Source organism: Dendrobates tinctorius, unplaced genomic scaffold (genome assembly GCF_039654945.1).
Source record: "Dendrobates tinctorius isolate UK_male_01 unplaced genomic scaffold, ASM3965494v1 ptg000003l, whole genome shotgun sequence".
Lineage (NCBI taxonomy): Eukaryota > Metazoa > Chordata > Amphibia > Anura > Dendrobatidae > Dendrobates > Dendrobates tinctorius.
In genome coordinates this window covers 33,643,917-33,665,538 of record NW_027361671.1, presented here as the reverse complement: position 1 = coordinate 33,665,538, position 21,622 = coordinate 33,643,917, and the positions used below count along the sequence as shown (strand labels likewise).

The window sequence follows — 21,622 nt, the reverse complement described above, 5'->3', positions numbered from 1 at the left end:
TGTCTGCAGAACCTGCAGGGCACAAATCAGATTATCTAAAGCTGAAAATGAACTGAGGCTTGCAAGAGATGTCAAAAGCAATAATAAAGGATTTTGGGGATATTTGAAAAGTAAAAGAAAAGTCAAAGATGCTATAGGATTTTTACAGGATGAAAATGATGAAATGGTAAGACAGGATGTTGAGAAGGCTGAACTTTTAAATTCCTATTTTGCATCTGTTTTCTCTCAGAAAGGAAATGCAACATCAACTGTTATTCACTGTCCTATTAAGGGAATAGAAGAATCCAGGATATCTATAAACAGAAAGATAGTGAGGAAACACTTAGCTAACCTAAATGAATTCAAGTCTCCAGGTCCAGATGAATTACACCCCAGAGTACTGAAGGAGATAGCAGAAGAAATTTTTGAACCCCTCTCCATAATCTTTGAAAATTCTTGGAGAACAGGAGAAGTGCCAGAAGACTGGAGAAGAGCAAATGTTGTTCCTATCTTCAAAAAGGGGAAGAAGGTGGACCCAGGCAACTATAGGCCGGTGAGTCTGACTTCTATACCAGGAAAGATCTTTGAACAAATTATTAAACAACATGTATGTCAATACCTGGATAAGAATGAAGTGATTAAACAGAGTCAGCATGGGTTTCTAACTAATAAGTCATGTCAGACTAACTTAATTTCCTTCTATGACGGTATCACTGATTGGGTGGATCAAGGAAAAGCTGTAGATATAGTATATCTTGACTTCAGCAAAGCATTTGACAAAGTCTCTCATACAATCCTTATTGAAAAAATGACTAAGTATGGAATGGACAAGGCAACTGTTAGGTGGATTCATAACTGGCTTAGTGATCGGACCCAAAGAGTGGTCGTAAATGGCTGCACATCCAGTTGGAAGAATGTCTCAAGTGGGGTACCACAGGGCTCTGTCCTGGGCCCTGTATTGTTCAACATCTTTATCAACGATTTAGATGAAGGAATTGAGGGTAAACTGATTAAATTTGCTGATGACACAAAGCTAGGAGGGATAGCTAATACTAGAGAAGAGAGAGAGAGGATTCAAAAAGATTTAAATAAACTGGAGAAGTGGGCAGCAACTAACAGAATGGTTTTTAACAGGGAGAAATGCAAAGTACTACATCTGGGCAATAAAAATGAAAAAAGCATATATAGAATGGGAGGAATAGGGCTAAGTGACAGCACATGTGAAAAAGACTTGGGTATACTAATAGATCACAGACTGAATATGAGTCAACAGTGTGATGCAGCAGCAAAAAAGGCAAATGCAATTCTAGGATGTATTAACAGAAGCATACAGTCTAGATCACGTGAAGTCATTATTTCCCTCTACTCCTCTTTGGTCAGACCTCATCTGGAATATTGTGTCCAGTTTTGGGCACCACATTTTAAAAAAGACATCAACAAACTGGAGCAAGTTCAGAAAAGAGCGACCAGAATGGTGACCGGTCTGCAAACCCTGTCTTATGAGGAAAGGTTGCAGGATTTGGGAATGTTTAGTTTGCAAAAGAGAAGACTGAGAGGAGACTTAATAGCTGTCTACAAATATCTAAAGGGCTGTCACATTGTAGAAGGATCAACTTTATTCTCATTTGCACAAGGAAAGACTAGAAGCAATGGGATGAAACTGAATGGGAAGAGACACAGATTAGATATTAGAAAAAACTTTTTGACAGTTAGAGTGATCAATGAGTGGAACAGGCTGCCACGAGAAGTGGTGAGTTCTCCTTCAATGGAAGTCTTCAAACAGAGGCTGGACAGACATCTGACTGGGATGATTTAGCGAATCCTGCTTTGAGCAGGGGGTTGGACCAGATGGCCCAGGAGGTCCCTTCCAACTCTACGATTCTATGATTCTATGATTCTATGATGTTTTGGGGTTGCTTTGCTGCCTCTGGCACTGGACTGCTTGACTGTGTGCATGGCTTTTTGAAGTCTGAAGACTACCAACAAATTTTGCAGCATAATGTAGGGTCCAGTGTGAGAAAGCTGGGTCTCCCTCAGAGGTCATGGGTCTTCCAGCAGGACAATGACCCAAAACACACTTCAAAAAGCACTAGAAAATGGTTTGAGAGAAAGCACTGGAGACTTCTAAGGTGGCCAGCAATGAGTCTAGACCTGAATCCCATAGAAAACCTGTGGAGAGATCTAAAAATGGCAGTTTGGAGAAGGCACCCTTCAAATATCAGGGACCTGGAGCAGTTTGCCAAAGAAGAATTGTCTAAAATTCCAGCAGAGCATTGTAAGAAACTCATTGATGGTTACCGGAAGTGGTTGGTCGCAGTTATTTTGGCTAAAGGTTGTGCAACCAAGTATTAGGCTGAGGGTGCCAATACTTTTGTCTGGCCCATTTTTGGAGTTTTGTGTGAAATGATCAATGTTTTGCTTTTTGCTTCATTCTCTTTTGTGTTTTTTCATTTAAGACAAATTAAATGAAGATAATAATACCAAAGAATTTGTGTTTGCAATCATTTTCAGGAAGAAACTGAGTATTATCTGACAAAATTGCAGGGGTGTCAATACTTTTGGCCACAACTGTATACATCAGTATTAAAAATGGATGTGTGTCTGGACTGTGGGATTCAGGGAAGGTCTTATTCTCATCCATTTTGCAGATCAGACTAGACAAGTAAAGTCTGTGAGGATCCATATGAAACAGATGAAACAACAAAAACACGTTTCCCACTGATCCTTTGTTAGGCCCCCTTCATACCCCTGTGTTTCCGGTACATGTAGCATCATCCGTGTGCCGTATGTGTGCTGTATGTGTTTATCATTGCAAAGTATAAGAGAAGCTTTGTTATTTCTTTATTTATCCATACCGGAAAAACACTGATGGCAAAAACAGACACACGGATGACACACTGATCCCAAACACTGATGGCACCGGTACTGTTTTTTCAGTGCAAAAAATAAAGGTAACCCAGCTCACCTGCTTTCTTGGCTAGTAGTGGTGCGTGGAAGCTCGGATATTTCATGAAGCCACACGTGGAGTAAATCAATAATGAAAAAGTTTCCAGCTTCCAAATATACAAAAATTTATTCAAGGCATAAGAACAAGGATAAACGGACATGCCCCATCATAGCGGAAAGACACAGCAAAGCTGGAAACTTTTTAATTACTGTTTTTTCAGTATTTGATTTATATGGGCGTGTGAACAGGGGCCTTAAAAGGTTTCAGAAAATGAGAGAAAAGCGGTCTGTTTCTTACGGATTTAAAATTGACACGAATGTGTGAAGCTTTTCTCAGAGCATCATAGAACCAGATAATATACAGATTCAGTTTGTCAGATAATAATTATGTCAATAATATTAGCTTCTCATTATTATATAGCCTTTTATGATAAAACCTAAGAAAATATATTTTATTTGCCCTCCATCTTCAGAATGTTTTAAAATAATTTGCAGTTAAGAAAATGTTTTAGGACAATCTGTGATAAAGGGACATCTTTATTTAGTACAAAGAATACCCAAACATAACAAAGGACTAGAGATGATCGAACTGTCAGGAGAAACCGCCTGGTAGGCACTTACCAGCCTCTGACAGTCTGTGACAGCTGTACTTACAGCGTCCGGGAGCTGGGCAAGATGACGGCAATACAACAGGGCTGGAGTGAGCAGAATGCCAGGTGGTGAGTGTACTGACGGGTATGCCTGCCCACAAGTTGAAATATTCATTAAATCTGTAAAAGAAGATTTACGACACCTTGATGACAAAATACTGTATGATAATCTTACCTTCGCTCAAAGAAATGCCATTAAAGAATTAAAATCATTAAAAAATCTAGTCATCAAACGGGCAGACAAGGGTGGCACTATTGTCCTTTGGCCAACTGACCTCTATGAATTAGAGGCCGTTAGACAACTAAATTCACCTACTTGCTATAAACGTTTGGAATGTAATCCGACGAATAAATACAAAGATGTATTATGGGCCATTCTCAATGAGGGATTTGAAAAGGGTATTATCAACACTAAATTAAGAGATTCTTTACTTCAAGAACATCCTATCACACCTACTTTTTATCTAAATGAAAAAATGTAACTTTGAACTCCAGCGGACAAAATCCAGGATGCAAAATTTAAAAAGATTTTTCTTGCATTAGCAAAGATTTTTATTATTAAAGTCCATCATAAAATAAATCCACACTTCTGGACAGTAGATAAATAGATTAGGGGAAGGGGGGGGTTAGCCTCTCAGACTACGTGTTTCAGCGAATTAACGCCTTCTACATGGTCTTTTTATCTACTCCCCAAGGTTCACAAGGACCCCCTTCACCCACCGGGTAGACCCATCGTCTCAGAAATTGGGGGTCTTTGTGAACCTATATGTAGGTATGTTGATTTTTATCTCCAGAAATGTGTAGAGACTTTACCCTCATTTATTAGGGATACGTCTGATATGCTTAGGAAGTTAGATGGGATACATCTAGAAGATGACATGATAATGGTCACTTGTGACGTGGAGTCCCTGTATACTTCAATAGACCATAGCCACGGGATGAGAGCTGCCAGGTTTTTTCTTGAGATGATGAAACTTGATTATGAACTTACTGAGTTCATCATTACTCTACTGTATTTTGCCCTTACACACAATTATTTTGTGTTTAAAGACCGCCCCTTCCTGCAGCTCCAGGGAACAGCGATGGGGCGACTTGTGCACCCCCTCGTATGCTAACCTTTTCCTGGGGCTGTGGGAAAGGGAGATGGTCCTAGATACACCCGGATATGGCAGCCTCATCTTATGGTCTCGTTATATTGATGATATATTTTTTATCTGGCAGGGCTCCACGTCACTTCTTGACACTTTTCTCTGTGACCTTAATGTTAATGATCAAAATATTAAGTTGACTTGGAAATATAGTGGTAATAATATCGACTTTTTAGATATTCTGATCTCCAAGGGACAAGATGCTCTGGTGGCCACCGACATCTATCGTAAAAGTACAGCAACCAATGCGTTGCTGCATGCAAAGTCATCTCACCCACCTCAATTAATCTGCTCTATACCGATAGGGCAATTCCTGAGGACACGCCGCATCTGCTCTAACGAACAAACTTATCATCAACAGGCAAAAAATCTCTCTAATGGATTTCTGGAAAGAGGTTATATGCTTAGGGACATTAACAAAGGTTATAATAGGGCGACCAAAATGGACAGACAGGGACTACTGTCGTATAAATCTAAAACTATCTCTAATAGATCTCATGTTAATGATACAAAACTACGTTTTATATCTACTTTTAATTCTAACTGGAGACAAATTCAAAACATCCTTTCAAAAAACTGGTCCATCTTTTTGACAGATAGAGATTTAAACTATCATTTACCACCGATTCCATCTATTACTTGGAGGAGATCACGCAATCTTAGTGATATGCTAACAAAAAGTCATTATGTTCCACCTAAAGTGAGTCCTTTTCTCTTTGGCAGTAAAGGTCCACCATGGGGATCTTTTCCTTGCGGTTCTTGCTCTGTATGCAAATATATCCCTAAATGCACACAATTTCTAAATGACAGGGGGATAGGACATATAATATTGTCCACCATATCACTTGCAATACAGAATCTGTTATATATCACCTCACGTGCCCCTGTGGTTTGATATGTATAGGTATGACCACTAGAGCTCTTAAGGTCAGAATCCAGGAACACGTGAGGGATATAATTAATGCAATGAAAGAAAAGGACTGATAAATTGAAAAATGTTCCCAGACATTTTTTTGACTTTCATGGCTGCACCCCCAAGGGGTTAAAAGTATGGCAAAGACCACGTTTACATGGGAATAAGAGGAGGAGATCTCAAGCGGAAACTGTTGCAGTTGGAAGCAAAGTCTTTTTTGTAACTCAGCCTTATGTGACATATTATGTGGTCACATTTTGCGCTTTTTAAATATTTCTAGGGTTCTGTTTAGTTTTTACATGTGTGTCTTATACTAACGATGATTGTGATATATGTCTTTTCAGTTCTTGCTATGATACTACATAAACCTTTATGATCTATAAGATGGACGTGATGATGCTGCCTATTTATGTTTGGATTGCCAAAAGAGATGGGAGAAATTTCATTACGAGAAAAATATTGCTACTGGAAAAATCCATGAAATATTGGACTACATTGATAATGTAACAACCCTGCTGGCATCACTGCATGGCCTCCCATCCCCCGCACACCAACTTACTTTCTGCTTCAAGCCATGCTGTGAATTCTGTCTGTTGCCAGCCCTGAACTCCATGTGCTATGCCTCTTGTTTTCCTGCTTGCTCTCCATGTTTCCTGACTGTGTGTATTGGGGGTGGCGCCTTAACTCTCTGGTTCTTATGCAGTCCGGGTGCACCTGACCAATTACCTAGAGCCCTGGACTATTTAACCCTGCCACTCCCACTGAAACATTGCCTGTGCAATGTCTAAACTCAGACATTGCTGCTTGCTGCTGTTATGCCCTGTCCTATGTCTTGCCTTCTCTGAAGGCTCTTACTGCGTATTCTTGTGTCTTGGTACCTTGCCTAGCTCCCTAGCCGCTCTGCCTGCTCGGCTCCTTAGCCGCTCTGCCTGCTCGGCTCTCTAGCCGCTCTGCCTGCCCGGCTCCCTTGCTGCCCAGCCTACGCCGCACTCCTGCGGCTCAGCCTACTCCACACTCCTGCCATACCTGCACCTCCTGTGTGAACAGGTCCAAATCCTGTTCCAGCATACACCACTCCCTCCTGCCTACACCTGCTGTGTGAACAGGTCCCTACCTGCTCCTTCTCATACCACGCCAATCTGTCCTGTGTCTCCAAGCCGTGCCCGCCTGCCCTGTGTCTCCTAGCCACGCATGCTTGCCCAGTGTCTCATCTGTGCCTGTCGTATCTATCTGCCTGCCTGTCTATAGCTTCTGTCAAAGTGACTTGTCCCCGAGTGGGACCAGCAGCCACAGCCAGACACCACCCTGGAGTGGCACCCGACAGCTATCTGCCGCACAAGCCTGACCTCACCATCAGAGGCTCCAGTGAAGACCGAGGTAGCTGTCGTAGTCACGCCCCTTCCAGGGTAGTCTGGTTTGTGGACCAGTGGGGCCACAAACCCCCGGCTCGCGCCATTCAGCCAAGGCGCGAGCGTGACAGATAAATTCTACAGTGTGTCGGCGTTTTGATATATTTTCTGTGATAGTATGGATTACATGTGTCAATTATAAATGATATCTAATAATTTTTGTTGTAATCTCGGATAGAGACATGTTGTAATCCTTTGTGGCTGATAATGGTTCTTGAACCTGTGTATATTGCTTCCCATCAGTGGAAGGGCAGCTCACTACCAACGTGTCTTTTTAGATACGTCATGCTTGTCAGCTGCCTACTGATGTCTGGATTGCTAAAAAGATGGGCAATGATATCATTGTGAAAAAAAATTTTTTACAACGTGTTGGTTTTTTGATTTTTTTGTGATATAATGGATTGCATGTACTAAGTATGAAAAACATCTAGTATTTATTGTTGCAATCTTTATGATGATATATTGTGCTTCTTTGAAGTCCAACTTTAATGCTTCTTGAACCCATGCATTTTGTGTCCCACCAGTGGAAGTGCTGCTCGCTATCAGCGTGTCCATCCAGACGCGTCATGTTTGTGTGCTGTCGCGGCCTGCGGTGTTGACTGGGCGTCCTGGTTGCCTCAGTGATCCGGGGGATGATGTCATATCCTCCTCCTGATCACGTGGTGTGCTGGTAGCCTATGTTGACGCTGGGGGCGCGGCATCACAACTACACACGTCGATTGATGCAGCCAGCACATGTATGCTATAGAAAGCTCCCGATTTAAGGTAATTAATTACATATTAATGCAGCTGCAGCTGACCATATGCCAAATGCGGCCCTTGATTACATCATGTGGTTGTCAGCTATTGAGTGATTTTTTTTGTTCAGCTGCTCTCTATCGTCCAATTTTGACTAGCTATATAAGGTACCCTATCTAACATTTAGCCATGCCTCCTGACGAAGCTGTTTAGGGCGAAACGTACGTCGAGGTTGCGGGGTGGGACTCCTGTAGGGGCACCTACCTTTTGCTGTCGGCACCATGACTTCAGGTATAATACTTCACCCTCATTAGTGGGTATGCTTAGATAATTTATTTGGGCTGTTTGTTAGACATGTGTCTGGACTGATCATTAGCCATTCAGTGATAGTGTTATTGATTCTATTATTATTTTACAAGGACTATGCAGTCCAGACATATGTATATCTACTTATGACTAATACTGGTGCCTAAGGTTCTTTGTAACTGGAATAGAGGTGGTTTATTTAGATACTTATATTGTTAAAGCACCTTCTATAATATAGTCAGTTGATGATTTATTTGAACCTTCAGCCATTTCTAGGTGTTCATCGTTCAGTGAGTCCCTCATGGGTTCTGTGATGAGGTTTCACGCTGTGTATCAATTCTCACATAAAAATATTTTTCTGTTATGACTTGTTATCATAGACATTGTCAGTATTTTACAAAATAAATTTTGTATTCAATTAAAAAATCTTTTATGGTGATCTCATTTCTATATAGTTATATCTATTTAATAGAATATGTGCTCACATTTTGGTTGTATAGTGTACTGACGGGACCTGCAGCACGTGACCACAGGGGGTGGGGCTTAGCATCCTGCTGCTGGAGATGAGTGCAGGATGCTACAGGGACCCTGGAGCAGAGGAGAAGGAAAGGGGCCACCAGACACCAGGGAAAGGTCGGGGCACCAGAGGGAGATAAAATCCAAGACAAACCGAGGTCAGTAAACGAGAGAGCCAATGCGGTACACAAGGAGCACGCTAATCAGGAATGGTCAGATAAGTGGCAGGAGTCAGAAAACCATAGAAGCAGATACACAGTACACAATCAAAAGGCAAATTCACAACTGGGGACAGAACCGGGTCAGAACCATACAAGCAAGCTAGAACATAGGCACAAGGCACAGGCACACAGGGGTCGACACACTCAGCCAAGGGCAAAAGCATAACTGATGGGGATTGGAGCTTCCCAGGGTTATAAGAAGCTCTCTCCGAACCAAAGAGAGGCCACAATAATTAACCACAGGTATGCAGGTCAGAGCCTGCACTGGAATCAAGACATTAACCCCTGGCATGCAGGTCAAAACCTGCACTGGGATCATGACACGAACCTTTTATAATTCGAATTCAGCAGGTTCAACAAAATTTTTTCCCCAAAAATTGATCTGGCAGTGAATTTATGTTTCCATGAATATCAAGTAGTCCAGTTGCCTTGGAACGGTGTGTAGAACATTTTGCCATCCTTTAGAACAGAAGCCAGTATGTTTTATTGTTAATATACTGTAGCCTTAGGGGAAGGAGAGAGATAGATAGATTCCAAACCTTTGTACCACAAGAACGATATGAAATGTATGTAATTTGATGAATATCTCAGTGCACCGTTAAGCGCTGCAATTTTCATATCTAGCAGCACTGTCCCTGAGTTTAATTGATAGTGCTGGCTTTCTCACAGTTCCCTTAAAGTGAACCTATCACTAAAATTTGTATTTTTTATTTTAAAAGCTGATGTAATATTATTAACGATTTCACAGAAAAATGATAAGCAAAGCATATACCAAACCTGAGAAAAACTCTTCATGGCAGGAGCCTTACAGTTAGATGAGCCGACTTCAGTTGAAGTCCCCTCCAGCCACAGGAATCCCACTCTGCCCTGCTGACATTACTCTCCCATGATGTCTAGCTGAATCTCATCACCATGTCCTGCCCTGTAAACAGTAGAGCAAGAAGTGAAAATCAGCAGCCAGCTGATAAGTGCAGATACAAGTGGGACACAGAAGAGGTGATGGCTTCTGCACAGTGTGTCTGTGTGCTGCTGCCTCCTCCCCTCCTCCACTGAAGTGATACAGTCTACAGGTAGTAGGGATCTGGTGTCAGGGCCACTATGAGTGCATTACTACACTTGGTGGCATATGGGGCCCAGTGAGCAAAGAAGGGAGGCCGAACTCCCAAAGTACAAAAATAAAAAAAGGCAGCACTTGTTTCAGAGAAAGATAAGTTATTTATTACAAGCCAAAGTATGCAACATTGTCTCCAGCAATAAGCCCCTTTTTGGTAAAAGCAAAGAGACTTCAGTATTGGCACTATTTATGTGTACTTGATATATACAGTATGTGTGTATATGTCATACTTGGCCCATGTTAGAATTAAAACCAGAAGGATGTATACAGACTGTGCCCTGCTACCTGCCACCATTGCACTCTAACAAGCATCTCTATTCTTCCGACAGGTATGTTCATCCACCCAGCTCTCCTGCTGTCTGTCTATGAAGTGCACATAGTCCATCACCCAGTTTTGTACATAGACTTACCTCTGCACCTAGCTGTCACGATACTAGTGGAGACAACTGGACACCAGTGGCTAGGTCAAAGAGACTGCAGACACAATGGGTTGCGCAAGCAATATTGTATTAGTAATCTGAATGCAATATAGCATATAAGTCCAGATAAATGTTCAGTCAATCTGATAAATGGTTATAGCAGAGTTGATACTCTGCGACACAGCATTCAAAGTCACTGAGCAATGCGGGCACAAGACACAGACTCTTGCAGAGCGGAGGAACACACTAGCTGGCTGGAGTTCTTACTTCACCGCAGGTGTAGTCAGGCAGAGGTTTCTGAAGTCAGGTGTTCAGCAATCACTCGGTCAGCAGGCAGGGATCCAGACGTGCAGGTTGACGGAGGAATCCGCCGTTAAGAGAGGACCAACAGGGATAGTAAGTCCAGGCTTGGGACTGCAGAGGCACAAAGTCCAAAACATAATACTCAAGCAATGAAACAGAACAGGTGCTGGCTTTATATACAGCTTGGGCAGGAAGCAAGATGGCCGACGTGCGAAACATCAAGATCCATGTTAACTAAGGGCAAGTCTAAGGGCAAGAAAAAACAGATTCTAGGACTAGATACTGACATTACTCCCACCTCAAGGACAGCCTCCGGACGACCCTAAACCAGGCTTGCCAGGGTACCTTTAATGGAACTGCTCAATCAGTCTGGCGGCGTTAATATTATCCACGGGTTCCCAGGAATTCTCCTCTGAGGAATAGCCTTGCCATTTAATCAAATACTGCAGTCGATTTCTGTAGATTCTTGAATCCAGAATCCTCTCAACGATGAACTGCTCTTGACCATCCACAAGAACGGGATCAGGAGGAGGAGATAAACGTCCTGGAAAAGGATTTGGTACTACAGTCTTTAGTAGAGAAGTATGAAAGACAGGATGTATCTTCAGTGTTCTTGGGAGTTTTAAGCGACATGCAACAGCACCTACCAGGCCACTGATCCTATAAGGACCGATGTACTTCTGTCCCAACTTAGGGGAAGGGATCTTCATCTTTAAATTCTTTGTAGATAACCAGACTAAATCTCCTACCTTAAATGTTGGCATTGGTTTGCGAAATCTGTCAGCTGCATTCTTGTACCTCTCTTGTGCGGAACCCAAAGTCTCTTTCAGAAGTTCAAGGTTCTGTTGAAGTGATGAGATCCTGTCGGCAACTGCTGGTAAAGATGTATCTACCGGTAATCTGGGGAGAATGCTAGGGTGATATCCCAGGTTAGTGTAGAATGGAGACTGCTTGGTGGAGGCACTCTGGGAGTTGTTATAAGAAAATTCAGCCAATGGGAGTAGCCTTACCCAATCATCTTGCAAATGGCAAACGTAGCAGCGAAGATATTGCTCTAGTGTTTGGTTGGTACGTTCTGTCTGCCCGTTGGACTGAGGGTGGAAAGCAGAAGATAAGTTAACTTCTATGCCTAATGCTGAACAAAAGCTTCGCCAAAACTTTGAAGTAAATTGAACTCCACGGTCAGAAACAACTTCATCCGGAACCCCGTGCAGGCGAAAGATGTTCTGGATAATTAGGTCAGCAGTGTCCTTCGCAGAGGGTAAACCGGAACAAGGGATGAAATGGGCCGCCTTGGTCAGGCGATCGACCACCACCAAAATCGTACTCTTTCCCTCAGAAAGGGGCAGTTCTACAATAAAGTCCATAGAAATGGATCCCCACGGGCGAGACGGCACCGGCAAAGGCTGTAACAGACCAGTAGGGGAGGCACGTGGAACCTTGAATTTGGCACATACCTCACAAGATGAAACGTACTTCTGGACATCCTTCCGAAAACCTGGCCACCAGAAGAAGCGAGATAAGAATTCTTGAGTTTTCTGAATTCCTCTGTGCCCTGCAACCTTAGAATCATGAACCAATCTCAACACTCTTAACCTCACAGCTTCAGGAATGTAGAGGCGCCGTTCCCGGGTCCAAACTCCATTCCTAAAAAGAAGGCTTACCTCATCAGATGGCTGAGACAGGAAAAGATCAGAGTTGCAAGCTTCTTTGATGACCTGCAACAAATCTTGATTATGAATGACTCCTACAAAATTGCAATCAGAAAGTATGGTCTTAGGTGGAGCATCTGGAACAGCGTCAGTGGAGTACATCCGGGATAGAGCATCTGCTTTTCCATTGCGCGAACCTGGTCTATAAGAGATTGTAAAATTGAATTGATTAAGGAAAAGACTCCAGCGGGCCTGCCGAGGGGTCAGGCATCTTGCTGACCTGATGAACTCAAGGTTGCGGTGATCCGTGAGGACCACGATCGGCTGTGAAGCTCCTTGCAGAAGATGTCTCCACTCCTTGAAGGCGGCGATGATAGCCAGTAATTCTTTATTTCCTACATCGTAGTTCTTTTCGGCAGGAGACAGTCGCTTGGAAAGAAAAGCACAAGGATGAAGTAGATTCTTCTCACCTGTTCTTTGGGACAGTATAGCCCCGGTGGCACAGTTTGAGGCATCTACTTCAATAATGAAGGCGAGTTCCGGGTCAGGGTGGATCAGTACCGGTGCTGACGTGAACTCAGTCTTGAGCCGAGAGAATGCTTCTTGGGCTTGAAGGGACCAAATAAATGCTGTCGTCTTCTTCTGTGTCAACTGGGTGATGGGCGAGACAATGTCAGAGAAGTTCTTGATGAAGCGTCTGTAGAAGTTAGCAAATCCGATGAAGCGTTGGACCTCTTAGACGTTCTTAGGGATTGGCCACTCCTGAATCGCCTTGATCTTGCTGTTATCCATACTCAGACCCTGTGGGGAAATTACATAACCTAAGAATTGGATCTCCGACTTGTGAAATTCGCATTTCCCCAGCTTGATGTATAGATGGTGTTCCCTCAACCGCTGCAAGACAGTCTTGACATGTTGCTGATGTTCCTCCATGGAGCTAGAAAAAAATCAGAATGTCATCCAAATAGATTACGACAAAAAGATCAAGAATGTCTCTGAAAATATCATTTACTAGATGTTGGAAAGTTGCTGGGGCATTGCAAAGTCCAAATGGCATGACCAAATACTCAAAGTGTCCATATCGAGACCTAAATGCTGTTTTCCATTCGTCTCCAGGTCTTATACCGACTAGATTGTATGCCCCGCGTAGGTCCAATTTTGAAAAGACCTTGGCCTGACGAACTCTCTCTAGAAGCTCCGGAATTAATGGCAGGGGGTAGCGGTTCTTGATGGTTACCTTGTTAATTTCCCGGTAATCAACACAGGGTCTGAGGGATCCATCCTTCTTTTTAACGAAAAAGATGGGTGCACCGGCTGGAGAGGATGAGGGGCGTATAAATCCCTTAGACAGGTTTTCGTCGATATATTCTTTGAGAGTCTTGAGCTCAGGACCGGACAATGGATAAATATTACCAAAAGGAATGGAAGCAGCAGGCAGAAGCTCGATTGGGCAGTCATAAGAGCGGTGTGGTGGTAATTTATCTGCATTCTTTTTATCGCACACATCCGAAAATTCTTTATAAACTGCCGGTAACCTTAGGTCCAATGATGGGTTGCCCGGAGATTGATCAATCGATTTCTCAGAAGTTACCTCTTTAGCTGGGAAGCGTAATCTCTTAGTCTCCCAGTCAATGATGGGATTTTGAGCCTGCAACCAAGGTAAACCCAAGATAATATGGAGAGGAAATCAGAAGGAAGGGCAATTTCTCCTGGTGATCATCTCCCATGAGGACCTTCAGTGGTTCAGTCTGCTGGTCTACGGGCCCCGAGGTCAAAGGGGACCCATCCACAGTCTCCATCAGAATTGACGATACTCTTCTCTGTGATCGGATTCCATATTCCTTAGCAAAAGAAGTGTCCATGAAGTTACCGCTAGCCCCAGAGTCTATCATGGCGGAACTGTTCACCCAACGGGTGTCAATCCAGATCTTGATAGGAAGGTAACAATGTGAATCTTTTTTCTTATTGCAAGGGAATGAAACTGCAGAAGATAGAATAACAGCATTAATGGGTAGTATAGTTTCGGATGTAACAGAGTTCATATCTGAAAAGTCATAATCAGGAGCGGTTGCTACAATTTCAGGTGGCCCGGATTCAGAAGTTATGGAGTATAATTCAGAGAAGTCGCGTTCTACCACGGCTGCGGTTGTCCTGCGAGAACGATTGGGGCAGTTGATAATAAAGTGTCCTGACTTCCCACAGTAAAAACATAAGTTCTCCTTGAAGCGAAATTCCTTCCGTTCGTCACTTACTCGACTTCGTAGGGAATTTACTTGCATCGGCTCAGGTGCGGACTCCTGAGGACTTGGGTCCAGATTCTCCTTAGGAAGGAAAGGAAGAAGCGATTTATTGCTGCGGTTCATCTCAGACCACCTTTCTAGTTTTCGTTCGGAGATACGAGTGTCTAGGCGAATACAGTGATTGATGAAATCAACTAGAGCAGTGGGAGCCTCCGCACGTGCAAGCTCGTCCTTGATAGAACTGGACAACCCCTTCTTAAATATTGAGTACTTTGCTGCACTATTCCAGGTGGTGTCCTGAGCCCTCCTTCTAAAATCCATAGCATACTCAGTCACTGGGAGTTTACCTTGACGCAAATTCAGCAGTTCCGTCTCAGCTGTAAGGCCACGGTTCGGATCGTCAAACATCTGCCCCATGGCGGTAATAAACATATTGAAGTCGTTCAGACATGCATCCTGTGATTCTATCAGAGGGTTTGCCCAGGCAAGAGCCTTACTAGTCAGCAACATGATGATAGTTAATACTTTGGAACGGTCCGTAGGAAACTGTGTGACATGTGCAGCAAAGTATAAACGACACTGGTTCAGAAACCCACGGTATTTGTCTCGGTCGCCACCAAACCTAAATGGTGGTAGTTTGGGGATGGCAGGAACAGAAGCCTGAGATTGTGCCTCCAGGGCCGCAACTCGGCCACGCAATTCCTGAAGGGTCTGACTAAGCACTTGCATATCATATTTAGTCTGCCCCTCTAGGCCTTCTATTCTGCTCTTCCATGTCTGCACTTCAGCGTGTACAGTGGCAGTGATATTATTTAGCTTCTTAACACGCACTTCTAAAGTCTCTGACCCAGCGGCATCCATTTTTTAAGGCTTGAGTATCCTGTCACGATACAAGTGGAGACAACTGGACACCAGTGGCTAGGTCAAAGAGACTGCAGACACAATGGGTTGCGCAAGCAATATTGTATTAGTAATCTGAATGCAATATAGCATATAAGTCCAGATAAATGTTCAGTCAATCTGATAAATGGTTACAGCAGAGTTGATACTCTGCGACACAGCATTCAAAGTCACTGAGCAATGCGGGCACAAGACACTGACTCTTGCAGAGCGGAGGAACACACTAGCTGGCTGAAGTTCTTACTTCACCGCAGGTGTAGTCAGGCAGAGGTTTCTGAAGTCAGGTGTTCAGCAATCACTCGGTCAGCAGGCAGGGATCCAGACGTGCAGGTTGACAGAGGAATCCGCCGTTAAGAGAGGACCAACAGGGATAGTAAGTCCAGGCTTGGGACTGCAGAGGCACAAAGTCCAAAACATAATACTCAAGCAATGAAACAGAACAGGTGCTGGCTATATATACAGCTTGGGCAGAAAGCAAGATGGCCGACGTGTGAAACATCAAGATCCATGTTAACTAAGGGCAAGTCTAAGGGCAAGAAAAAACAGATTCTAGGACTAGATACTGACACTAGCGTTCACATGGTATGTTCATCCACCCAGCTCTCCTGCTGTCTGTCTATGAAGAGCACATAGTACATCACCCAGCTTTGCACATAGACTTGCCTCTGCACCTAGCATTCACATGGTATGCCTTTCAGCTAACCCCAGCTTACCCCAGAGTTATTTATGACCTTGTTTACTCTGGCTTGATCATATGCATCTGGTCCACTCTTAATTGTGTGACCAAGATGAGCAGAGACCACTCCTCTCTGCTTCACGCCTGACTGCACTTAGTTGTACATATATTGCATAGCTCAAGTCTGCATAGACGTCAGTCTGCAGTGTGATTCCTATAAGTGTGTTCTAGAAGTGTGAAGATAAATTTGAGAATTAAAACCAGAATTGAACCAGAAGGGAACTGAAGGTAACTGTACACAGTCACTGTAAACAATGTTTCTATTTGTTTTCACTTTCACCCCAATAATCCTTCACTTTCTGCTAATTCCCCTAATCCCTACTCCTAGTACGGAACTGTTCATCTCTTCTTCAATCCTCCCCATCCACCTCACGTCCTCCTCAAAACTGTTCCTTAACATACAATCCTCTGTTTCCAAACACAGCCAGCCCCCTCATGCCCTCTCCTGCTCCCACCTGCTAACACTTTCTCTGCTCCTTCTCACGGCTGGTGATATCTCTCCAAATCCTGGTCCTCCTCACCACATTCCCACAGTCATTTCTACCTCCCATCCACGCTCTATCACAACCTTCCGTAACCACTCCAACCTTATACCCATTCACCCAGCCCCCTCTTCCCCAGTCCCACTAACAGGAGCTCTGTGGAACGCCCGCTCTGTCTGCAACAAGCTTTCCTACATCCATGATCTTTTTGTTACTACCAAACTTTCCTTCCTCGCCATCACCGAAACCTGGCTCACCCCTTCTGACACAGCCTCTCCTGCTGCACTTTCATATGGTGGCTTCCACCTTTCTCACACCCCCCGCCCCAGCAGCAAACATGGCGGAGGAGTTGGTTTTCTCCTGTCAGATACCTGCTCCTTCACCCCAATCCCACTGCCACCCTCTGTTACCCTCCCTTCCTTTGAGGTGCACTCTGTGCGCATCTACTCCCCCTCCAACCTCCAGCTGGCTGTCATCTACCGCCCCCCAGGGCCAGCCACCACCTTCTTTGACCACTTCACCACCTGGCTACTTCATTTCCTTTCCGTGGACATCCCTACTATCATCATGGGTGACTTCAACATCCCCATTGACACTTCCCTCTCAGCTTCCACTAAACTTCTCTCACTTCCTCCTTCGGCCTCACTCAATGGTCTTCTACAGCCACCCACAAAGATGGCCACACACTGGACCTCATCTTCACCCGCCTCTGCTGCCTATCTAACATCTCTAACTCACCTCTTCCTCTCTCTAACCACAACCTTCTCACATTCTCTTCCCTCTCCACTCCATGTCTACAATCCCCACCCCAGAAACTTTCACACCTCGCAGAAATCTTAAACACCTTGACCTACACTCATTCTCTGAATCCCTCCTTCCTCTCACAGATATAAATTCCTTACACAATGCGGATGACGCTGCTGCTCTATATAACACCACAATAGCTGTAGCTTTGGAATCTGCTGCCCCACTTACACATACCAAAGCTCGCAAAATCAACAGACAGCCCTGGCACACCAGCCTGACCAAAGAACTGAGGCGAGCTTCCAGGGCTGCTGAGAGCAGATGGAAAAGATCCCACTCCAACGAGCACTTCATCGCGTTCAAACAGTCCCTCACTACTTTCAAGACCACACTCGCCACAGCTAAACAAACCTACTTCTCATCTCTCATATCCTCCCTGTCTCACAACCCTAAACAGTTATTCAACACCTTCAATTCTCTCCTCCGTCCCCCAGCACCTCCTCCCTCCCCACTCATCTCAGCTGAAGACTTTACCTCATTTTTCAAGCAGAAGATTGATAACATCAGAGACAGTTTTGGTCAACAACCCCCAGAGCCCCTCCTCCCGACTTCCCAGCCCTCCACCTCCAAAACCAACTTCTCCACCATTACAGAAGATCGACTCTCCACTCTACTCTCAAGATCACATCTCACCACTTGTGCACTTGACCCGATCCCTTCCCACTTCATCCCAAACCTCACCACAGTCTTCATCCCAACCCTAACCCATCTCTTCAACCTACCACTAACAACTGGTGTTTTCCCCTCAAGCTTTAAACATGCCTCCATCACACCTATCCTCAAAAAGCCCTCTCATGACCCATCCTCTGTATCTAGCTATCGCCCTATATCACTTCTCCCCTATGCCTCCAAGCTACTGGAACAACATGTCTACCTTGAACTGTCCTCCCATCTCTCTTCTTGCTCCCTCTTCGACCGCTTACAATCTGGCTTCCGGTCACACCACTCCACTGAAACTGCCCTAACTAAGGTCACCAATGATCTCTTAACCGCCAAGAGCAAGTGACACTACTCTGTCCTCCTCCTCCTGGACCTGTCGGCTGCCTTTGACACAGTGGACCATTCCCTATTATTACAGACCCTCTCATCCCTTGGCATCACAGACTTGGCCCTATCCTGGATCTCATCATACCTAACAGACAGGACATTCAGCGTCTCCCACTCACACACCACCTCCTCACCTCGCCCTCTATCTGTCGGAGTCCCACAAGGTTCAGTCCTAGGACCCCTGCTCTTCTCCATTTACACCTTTGGCCTGGGACAGCTCAAAGAATCTCATGGATTTCAGTGTCATCTCTATGCTGATGACACACAGATCTACATCTCTGGACCAGATATCCCTTCCCTACTAACCAGAATCCCTCAATGTCTGTCCACTATTTCATTCTTCTTCTCTGCTAGATTTCTGAAACTTAACATGGACAAAACAGAATTCATCATCTTTTCCCCATCTCACGTGACCCCCCCAACAAACCTATCCATTACAGTAAATGGCTGCCCACTCTCCCCAGTCCCACAAGCTCGCTGCCTCGGGGTAATCCTTGACACTGATCTCTCCTTCAAACCACATATCCAAGCCCTTTCCACTTCCTGCCGACTTCAACTCAAAAATATTTCACAAATCCGTTCATTCCTCAACCAAAAATCTGCAAAAACCCTAGTCCATGCCCTCATAATCTCTCGCCTTGACTACTGCAACCTCCTGCTCTGTGGCCTCCCCTCGAACACTCTCGCACCCCTCCAATCTATTCTAAACTCTGCTGCCCGACTAATCCACCTGTCCCCCCGCTATTCCCCAGCTTCTCCCCTCTGTCAATCCCTTCACTGGCTCCCCATTGCCCAGAGACTCCAGTACAAAACCCTAACCATGACATACAAAGCCATCCACAACCTGGCTCCTCCATACATCTGTGACCTCGTCTCCCGGTACTTTCCTGCACGCAACCTCCGATCCTCACAAGATCTCCTTCTTTACTCCCCTCTTATCTCCTCTTCCCACAATCGCATACAACATTTCTCTCGCGCATCACCCCCACTCTGGAAGTCTCTACCACAACATATCAGACTCTTACCTACCATCAAAACCTTCAAAAAGAGCCTGAAGACCCACCTCTTCCGACAAGCCTATAACTTGCAGTAACCACCGATCGACCAAACCGCTGCATGACCAGCTCTACCCTCGCCTACTGTATTTTCACCCATCCCTTGTAGATTGTGAGCCTTCGCGGGCAGGGTCCTCTCTCCTCCTGTACCAGTTATGACTTGTATTGTTTAACATTATTGTACTTGTTCATATGTATACCCCTCCTTACATATAAAGCGCCATGGAATAAATGGCGCTATGACAATAAATAATAATAATAATGTTAGCCATAAGTTTTCATAAAACATATAGTTATAAACACTCTGTTTTACTATACATGTGTCGTTTTATAAACAACTGCTCTCATGTAAACTGGTTTAGGCCTCTTTCACACATCCGGTTTTCGCCGTCAGGCGAGATCCGGCTATTTTAACTAAAACTGGATCCGGCGAAATGCAATGTCGGATCCGGTTTTCCCCCCATTGACTTGCATTAGCGCCGGATCGCGCCGGACGGCCATGCATTTTTTCCGGTTTTCGACGTATCCGGCAATGTGTCGCAATCCGGCGTCTGGAAAAAACGGCAACTGTAACGTTTTTTGTCTCCGGCTAAAAAGCCGGACCCGCCGGATCCGGCGCGTCCGGCTTTTTCACACAATGAAAGTCTATGAGCGCCGCAATGCGCCGGATCCGACTTAGGCCGAATCCGGTGGCCGGATCCGTTTTTTTTGGTCTGAGCATGCTCAGTACAACTGCCCACAACAAACATATATAAACCCATGACAGTGGGACCCTCAGCCACACCCAAAATGGCACCAAAGAGAGGAGACCGACGCAGAAGATGGCAGGAGACGACATCTGCACCACCCCAATTGGAGCATGGTCACCAGGCGGAGGGGAGTCCACCAGCAGATGACAAAGCGTAATTATGACATCTGTTGCGAGTTCATTTTCCCCTTCACCATTGAGGTCTGATGAACTCCCTCTTCTGGTGAAGGAAGGTAGTGAGGCTGATTACCAAGCACCTGGGTATGATGATGATGACTGGGTGACGGGAATTGCTGACTGGATATAAGGCAGCTGACTCCCTTCTGCCTTGCTGGTGATCTCTCTGAGGGATTCTAGGAGACCAGTCTGATTCCTGCTCCTCAAAAGCTAAGTTTTCTGCACTGCTTTTAGCATTTGTGTTTTGTTTTGCCTTGCTTTTCTGAATTTCTCCCTTTCTCTGCTGGGGTGAGTTGAATTCCTTTTTGCTCTGTCTTCAGAAAATACGTGAGTGCTGATATAGTCTTTTTGAAGCCTAGCATCTTCAGGGCCTTTTTCCCTATCAGCCTGTTGGCCCTTGTTTTGATAGGGTTTTTGGCGGATTGCAGACAGCAGCTTTCCTATCCTGTCCTATTTAGTTAGCTTGGGCCCCATCATTTGCTCAGCCTATCTTTCTATCTGTGTGAGTGTTTTTTCATCTTGCTTCACCGTCATTATATGTTGGGGGCTGCCTATTGCTTTGGGGTCTGCTCTGGGGCAGTTTAGATTTCCCTTTCTGTCTTTAGGCTATGTAGTTCTCTGGCTGTGATCGAGGGGTCTAGGGCACCGTAGGAACCCCCCACGGCTACTGCTAGTTGTTGTTGATAGGTTCAGGGGTCTGCAATCCGATAGCTGCCAACTTCTCTGGTTTTCTGGACTTAGCTAGTATTTCTGTTTTTGCCTCCTATGGTGACTCATTCATAACAGAATCACCAGCCATACCGCAGATCCTAGGGTACTCAATAGCAGGAAAGAATTGTAAAAAAAAAAAAAAAGGTGTGTATATTTTTTCCTCTATATCTCTGAGGCCGTAGGGGGAATTTTTTTTCTCTCAATGGAGATAAAGCAATTGTCTGATCGTGTGGAGCAGCTCGCTGCGGAAGTGTGGGGAATTTCCACCTACCTTGCTCATTCACATGCTGCTGAACCAAAGATCCCTACTCCTGATGTGTTTTTTGGGGTTCGGTCTAAATTTTTGAATTTCAAAAATAATTGTAAATTATTTTTTGCCTTGAAGCCTAACTCGTCAGGGAGCTCCGC

General features: G+C 44.6%; 1 long non-coding RNA gene across 2 annotated transcripts in view; it reads right to left on the bottom strand.

Moving 5' to 3' along the window:
• LOC141089309 (uncharacterized) overlaps positions 1-21,622 on the bottom strand; it is a 165,010-nt gene that overhangs the window by 114,859 nt on the left and 28,529 nt on the right. The window contains exon 2 of one of the 2 annotated variants that reach the window (XR_012232258.1): positions 3,580-3,695. This is a non-coding gene — a long non-coding RNA (uncharacterized lncRNA). Of the gene's footprint in view, positions 1-3,546; positions 3,696-21,622 lie in introns of both variants that reach the window. The other variant, XR_012232250.1, reaches the window with a different exon arrangement.